Consider the following 7,910-nt stretch of genomic DNA (forward strand, 5'->3'; position numbering starts at 1 on the left):
CTGGCTTGATCGATAGATATAACTGAGTATCATCTGCATAACAATGAAAGCTTATGGAATGTTTCCTGATAATATTGCCTAAAGGAAGCATATATAAAGTGAAGAGGATTGGTCCAAGGACAGATCCTTGAGGAACTCCATGAGTAACTTTGGCGTGCATGGAGGACTCATCGTTAACATGTACAAACTGAAATCGATCTGATAAATAGGACTTAAACCAGCTTAGAGCGGTTCCTTTAATGCCAATGAAATATTCCAGTCTCTGCAATAGGATCTGATGGTCAATGGTATCACATGCAGCACTAAGATCTAATAAAACCAGTACAGAGACAAGTCCTTTGTCTGATGCAATAAGGAGGTCATTAGTAATTTTCACCAGTGCTGTCTCTGTGCTATGATGAGCTCTAAATCCTGACTGAAAATCCTCAAATAAACTATTGCTCTGTAGACAGTCACACAGCTGTTTAGCAACTGCTTTCTCCAGAACCTTAGAGAGAAATAGAAGGTTAGATATAGGTCTATAGTTTGATAAAACATCCGGATCAAGTTTGGGCTTTTTCAGAAGAGGTTTAATTACAGCTATGTGTTATGATACACTTATAACAGTGGTAAGACTTTCCTCTGCATACACATATCCTACACAAGTAACATTTAGGCTGTATTATTTGCATTCCCTTCAAAAATTGCTCTTGAGAATTTTATGTTTATTGTCCCACCCCAACTGTTAGATGAAATTTACGCCCATGATTTTATTGAAATACTGTACATTCTAGAGTTGTTGAGACATTTCACTAAAAAACAAATATCAACCTTGAGTAAATAGTCAGAGAAGATCACCAAGGTCATTATGATTCATCCTCTGGGGACCATGAGTCCATCAATCCATCGTCAACCGCTTATCCTGCATACAGGGGCGAAAGGCGGGGTACACCCTGGACAGGTCACCAGTCCATCACAGGGCCTCACATAGACAAACAACCATGCACACTTTAGAGCCACCAATTAACCTACTCTGCATGTCTTTGAATAGCGGGAGGAAGCCGGAGCACCCGGAGAGAACCTACGCAGACATGGGGAGAACATGAAAGGCTGGGACGACCGGGGTTCGAATCCACGACCTTCTTGCTGTGAGGTAACAGTGCTAACTACTGACAGTTCTAACCAATGCACCACCACGCCGCCGGGACCATAAGTGACAAAGTTTCATGGCAACCATCCTATTATTGTTGAGTTATTTCAGTCTGGACAACAGTGGTGAACAGACTGATAATACTATCCCAAAAGCTTGTGGTCTTACCTGATCTAATTCTTTCAGCACTCGACACGGGTTTGGTCTTCACCATCTTTTGAATCCATGGATGCTGCAGGGCGCTTTATTGGATCATATCTAAGTAACAAGATAGATGCACGAAATGAAGAGAGTGATACACAAACAAATGTATCCTGACCATTTACAGATTTATGCTTATTGAGTGCTGTACTTACAAATGTTATACTTAACATATATACAATCATTCGCTCTCAGCAGCAGTGCACTTACTCAAGGCAGCACTCAATGAAATCCACAAAATAAACGTTCTTAGAATTCAGGTGTATGGCCAGAGTGGTGCTGTAGCCCAATATGTCTATTATTTTCAGTGGGTGCCATCAGAATCTGCATAACCATAAAAGATTCATAAGCAAGTTACAAGATACTGTCTGTACTGTATGTAAAGGCAGCCAAGAAAAGGTTTAAATTCTTAAATGGTTTTGCTCACCAAAGAAGTTGTTTCTTTTGGGTGCTTCCACCAGCAGCTCTGTAGGAGGGACACCGAGCACCTAAAAGAATCTGGATTGAACAGTTGGGTTAGAATATAATAATAATTAAAATTATTATTATTATTATTTTTATTATTTAATGCTTTGGTTGCATATGCACTGGTTTTATTGGATGTAATCACAAAGTAAGGCAGCACAGAGGTGCCGCTTGGTGCAAAAAAAAATCTAAATCCTCACCAACAGACAAGCTAAATTACATCGATTACAAATATTTCTCCTTTTGTAACAGACATCTTAGTGCAGCATAACCATTAAAAGTGACTTACAGGGGGAAACATTAATAGTCAAGTTACTCTAAAACCAAAACAAAGGCAATGGCAGTGTTTTGTTTTACTGTGACTTAAAGGTTTATACATTGACTCGGTCCCCAATAGTGGAGGAAGAAGTATTCAGATCCTTTACTTAATTAAAAGTACAAAAATTTTTTGTACATAGTTACATTCCACCAGTGGTCCTGGAGGATCAAGATTATCAAATTACAACAAATAATTCCAGCCATTGTTGAACCATTGGATAAAAAAATAAGTAATAATAAGTACAGCTACTAACAAACCTCTGCATTGCATAAAAATGAGCAACAGAAAACATGACACAAAGCCTACACAAAGCCTGTGGAGTCAAACTCCTCAATGGGGCCCCCTGATGACCAGGATTTATGAATATCCAAGAGCAGTTTCCTCTCAAGACAAACCCTGTCTGTTCTTTCCATCCCGATGCACCAAAGATCTTAATAAAAATACTGGTTTTGTGTTACAAGTAATGCAAGACTTAGTTTAATAAGTTCTGGAGGGCCGACCTTTTGTTAGGCCTCATTTAGTTTTTTTCATCTTTTGCAATAAAGAATACAGTATCTGCTTGTCATGTTACTTTAATGTGCCATTCATATTGCAAAGTCTATGCAACGCATGTACAGGTCACCTTTTATTCAATGACAGAGGATGGTAGCTATTAGCTAATGATGTATTATTTGTGTCAGTGGGTTGTCAACAGGGAATAATAGTGATTTAGTTTTGGTGCTCTTTTCCACGCTGAGAAAATAGCTGGTAATTTTGAGTTGCTCTAATGATTGGAAAACTAGTACCAATGGACGGTTGACAATGACTGATTCTAGCAATAAATCAATGGTGTGTGTTAGATGTTAGGTGTACAGTCTGTGTTTAATATAATGTAACAGATGACCAAAATGAAAACGAGAAAAATAACAATCACAAGTTACGACTTGTCTCAAATGACGATTTGCTGCACTTGAATACAATAAATCCTCATTAGAATTCACATTATTCACACAGTAACGTCATAACGTCAACTGTTTTTGGACCAGTTGAACCAACCTTTTTGTGTTGTAACGTTGGTCTGGGAATGTTTTCTCTTCTTGGCTGGAGTTTCACAAGTGGTGGTTTTTTATGTCGCGTGTGCATCATCTTGGAAACGTAGAACGGAAACGCCTCTTTATCTCTCTTACTGAATTGTTCCTAATAAATGTTCTAATGCCTATGTGGAATGTTGCAGAAGTTCTAATGACAGTATAATGAGACATGTCACAGAGATTCTATTGACAAAGTCAGCTGAGTTCCAGTTAGAGGCTGGCCTGAGGTCAGTGGATGATCCAGGAAATGACTCTGGGATGTAATCATTTCAGCATTACAGTCAGACAAGGAAAAAACATTATCATAACAGTAACAACTCTTTTTGATCGGTTTACAGTCTCAGACATGAATTATACAGGTTTTTCAAATACATCATTCCTTCATGGCAGAATTATTTAGTTTCTTTATATTTTTTTATTTTCAGCAATTGGAGGATTTTAATGGGATTTTAAAGAAATAAAGAATGGCTAAATTCGTGGATTGTAAGCCTAACATATTTTTGATGTAGTATTTGTAGCATTTAAGGAGTTTTTAAAGGTTAAACCCCTTTGAACGAGCCAAAAATACAAAAACCATGTATGTAAACATGGACCTATTTAACTGCTTGGGGGCTCAAGGACACAATTGAGCTGCTGGGCCTCCATGAACCTGTGCATGATACTCCTGTGCTGGAATATTACAGTATACATCGCTATGTGAGCGCAAGATAATGAAGGTTTTTTAGTAATACAGGGCCTAAAGCTAAGCCTGTTTTCAAGACATTTTGTCATGTCCCCACAGGTTTAAAAAAAGGAAAGGTAGGGTGGCTAAAATCCATTTAGTTGCTTCAGTTTCAGGGTCCTTGTGTTGTGCATGTTGCATCACTGTCACACTGGTGTACAGAGCCATTTTTAATGTTATTAGTAACACATGTGCTGTTCATACTTATGACAAGTCAAAATGTCTGCTGTCAAAAATGCCTATCAGAGAAGAAAACAGCACAACCCACCGTTAGGAACTTATCATATCAGTGGATATTGTACTTGGACAAGCTTTGGGGGCCTTTGTAGATCTGTGCCTGCGAACATCTGCACACTCTGCCAAGTTGGTGATCCAGCCTTGAATAAGAAGCCCCAACACCCAGTCAAAATAAGAGATTCATACATGTGTAACTTTATTGGCAACTGGATAAACACAAATGCAAACATTAATATAAAGTAAATACACTACATTACACTACATTGATTTACTTAATTACACATCAGTCAGACCTTACTGTCACTAATACAGTATGTCTTTGGATAAAGAAGACTTTATACTCCTTTATGATGTTGTAGCAGTCCTCCACCACCAGAGGGCAGGGCAGGACATAACATTTCAGGGAAACATTCAGAACTGAAAAATGAGAATGAAATAAGCAAAAGCAGAGGAAAAAATTAAGAAAAGAAGAGTGCTTTGTATGTGTACGTACATGCATGCACACTGCATACATGCATGCAAACACTGGGTGTTTCCTATGATCTGAGTGGACCCCATTCTGAACTTCAAACAGAGAAAAGGTACAGTAGTACATTTTGTACTGAAAATTACACTGTTTAGTACAAAGTATAACATGTGCTGCAGTTTCACTGTTTCAAATCAGCTTAACCCAGGACAATAAATGTTGGAAAACAAAGAATTTGGCACATTTCTCACTGTCCCATGGTGCCTTTTTGGAAGGTGGCACTGAAAAACCTCAACACAGCTATGTCTGTTAGGGGACAACTCTCTTATGCCATTAGGCCTTAGTAAACTTGGACTGACAGTAACAGGTTTTATTATGACGGCAAGGCTTTTTCTGAGCAAGTGGTTGAGCCCACATAGGCCGGAGTTTACAGAGTGGCTTAAACTCATGGCAAAGACTGCTGCCTTTGAAAAAAATGATTGCCAGCATAAATAGTTTTCCGGCTTACATTATTGGTGCAACACATTAGAGAGAGTACGGAGTACTAGTGGAAAGGGCAATAAGTGTATGTATGTATATATGTGAATGTATTTTTTGAGTGTGAGTGCATACGTATCTGTAAGAATTATTGGGGAGCCGGTTTCTTGTGGCTGCTTTTTAAGTTGGGTGTTTTTTTTTGTTATCACATGTGTATCAATCATCGGTATTTTTGTATGAAGTTGATATGTTAAAGTGAATAAAAACCTAAATGACAAAATACATATATATATATATATATATATATATATATATATGCGCTGCATATGTAATTTTATGAGCAACCACGGACACGTTGCTCACATACTATGTGTCAGGCATGCGGTGGGTCTTTCTCTCCTCTCTCTCCGTATAAGTGAGACACAGAGTGCAGTTTTTGCCAGAACACAGCTGCAGCAGAGCAGTCAAAGGTTCGGCCTCCCTGCAGCTAGTGTGGTAACAAGTGTGTGTTAGAGGGTGGTAGCAGGGAAAGGGGCATTTTTAAGTGAAAGGATGCATTAGAAAGTGTTACTGTTTATTTATTACATGTTCCGGCCTGTGCTTTCCTGCTTTTTGCTGTGCCATGCTTTGTGCTGATGATGTTTCATTTTCCATGCCACAACACTCTTAGACAACTGAACAAAACAACACATAGTTTAATATATTTCATTCAAATTATGTATTTTAGCAGATTAAAAAGTATGATGAGGTTCCCTTAAAGAGACTGTTGAGCACAACACACACTAAGTCCTAGTGGGGCTATTTACCATAAGAACAGCCTGCCATACAGGAGGATAAAGTCTCTAAAGCATTCAGTAGGGAACATTATTAAACATTGTCTGAGGTTCAACAAACTGGAAACCACATCAATTAAATAGTTAATTAACAATAAAGTGACACAATATTAATGTGTGTGTGTGTGTGTGTGTGTGTGTGTGTGTGTGTGTTGGAAAGGTGTCTTTTCTCTGGTTCTCTTCCACAGGAAGGTCAGAGGTCAGCCAAGGAAGAGCTTCCCCTGAGCTGGGAGGGACTAGGTCCATTGATCTACTGGATTGCTAAAAAAGAAAATCTACTGTGATCACCACATGTTGTTTACAGATCCAATAAAAAAATCAAGCAACTGTGTATTTATTTATTTGTATAGTCCTGATTCCATAAATACATACTAGCTTTGTAACAATTTTGAAGATGTGTACTTGGAGTGTGCTTTATCAGCAGGGACTGTAAAATAATAAAAGTCCTGGTAGAAATATGATATTGACACATTGTGTGTCTGCTTTGCTGGCATTATCCTTTGTGGCATAAATGCTGACAGAAAAATCCACAGTGGAAGTTTTCACTAACTCAATTACCCAAGTTTAAAGAGGGGATCATATTGGATGTCTTTTTAGGGGCGCTGGGAAGCGCACCTTTTTTAAATTCTCCACTAGCGGTGTCAAGTGAGCCGCAGACAGACCAAGCAGTGCCGGACATGGGGCCAATTTACTTTCGAAATAAAAGTAGGTTTTAAAAACTACACCCAATTTACAGGTTTGACACAGTCTGTGGTTTGACTGTTGCCATCAAACAGAAGATTTTATTAGATCATAGTTGTATTGAGCTATTTGGAAGAACTTTATTTACACATGGTGTACCAAATTAATAATAAGGAAACATATTTTAGTAATTTAGTAAATTATTTCACAGGCACCAATGCACCAAATTTGAATTTCATATAGGCAGCTAATACAGTGTAAAACATGGACCATAGACTGTTACTAGAATGTAAAATATGAAATATTCCTTCCACTTTACAATCAATCAGTCAATCAAAAACGTTATTACAGACTCAAAGTCAAAATCTCACAACAATACATAAATACATATACACAAACGCACATGCATACACACATACCTACACATAACAAAATCCATAGTAAATTAAACTTTTACAGCTCCACCAGTCGGTAACACACAACATGGACTGTTTAAAAGTCATTAATGAGAGTTTATTCTAGAAAAATATTAACCGGAAGTCCACTCTTTGTCCTGTAGTCGGACTTGACGCCAGTCTACAACACGGGGGTTGGCAGACACACGGCGGCTATCATGTGAGGAACAGCTCGCTGGAGAGAACCGCGTCGCCGACATTAATGTGTTAACCGACCTGTGAGGATAGTTTGGGACTTTAACTTCAGACATTTTGCGGATAAAACCCGGACGACTCCAGCGGGACTGCTGTTTCATGGGCTCTCCGGTGTAAGTAGCTGCCAGCCGCACTTTCCTCTCTGAGTGCACGACTGAGCACTTAAGTTATCAGGAATGTTATTTTGAAATGGTTCAAATCTGACATTCAGCTCACACTGCCAGGGAAAGCATTGTTTTTTTTGTCTGTGTGTAATGCTTGTTGAAGCTAACTGTTATGGGACTTTGCTGCTGTTTAGAATTATTTCTCTTTGGCTGTGATGGTGGAGGTGCAACAGGTGAGTGTGCAGGCCCCGAACAAATGTTTTATGATGGAAATTAGGCAAAGGACAGGTATGAACTTGCTGCAACTTAATGCAGTCAATGTAATGAGTAGTTACTAAGTGTAATATGGATATAAATACTTGGCTATCAAAAAAACTGTAGTTTACAGATAAAAGGGACGTGTGAAATAAGGTTGGTTTTACCCGCATTTTTTATATGTGTGATCTATCTGTCCATCCATCCACCTCTGGAAGGGTATAAAAGGAGAGGGGTCGTTAATAATCTCATCCCACAATGCACACTAGTAGCTTGAGCAGACGTCCCCCTTAAACAACCTG

General features: G+C 38.6%; 2 long non-coding RNA genes across 3 annotated transcripts; one reads left to right on the forward strand and one right to left on the reverse strand.

Annotated features, from left to right (window-relative positions):
- Positions 1-678: 678 nt before the first annotated feature.
- On the reverse strand, positions 679-3,314 carry LOC123970367. Of its 2 annotated transcripts, XR_006824950.1 has the most exons (5): positions 3,150-3,314; positions 1,758-1,828; positions 1,541-1,654; positions 1,298-1,387; positions 679-1,060 (listed from the first exon to the last, which is right to left on the reverse strand). It is a non-coding gene; the product is annotated as an uncharacterized LOC123970367 (long non-coding RNA). The 2 variants fall into 2 exon arrangements; XR_006824948.1 differs by having other exon boundaries at positions 679-1,387.
- On the forward strand, positions 1,029-3,555 carry LOC123970373. The gene is made up of 2 exons (XR_006824951.1): positions 1,029-1,132; positions 1,316-3,555. It is a non-coding gene; the product is annotated as an uncharacterized LOC123970373 (long non-coding RNA).
- The last annotated feature ends 4,355 nt before the right edge of the window (positions 3,556-7,910 follow it).

This window comes from Micropterus dolomieu, linkage group LG01 (assembly GCF_021292245.1).
Source record: "Micropterus dolomieu isolate WLL.071019.BEF.003 ecotype Adirondacks linkage group LG01, ASM2129224v1, whole genome shotgun sequence".
Lineage (NCBI taxonomy): Eukaryota > Metazoa > Chordata > Actinopteri > Centrarchiformes > Centrarchidae > Micropterus > Micropterus dolomieu.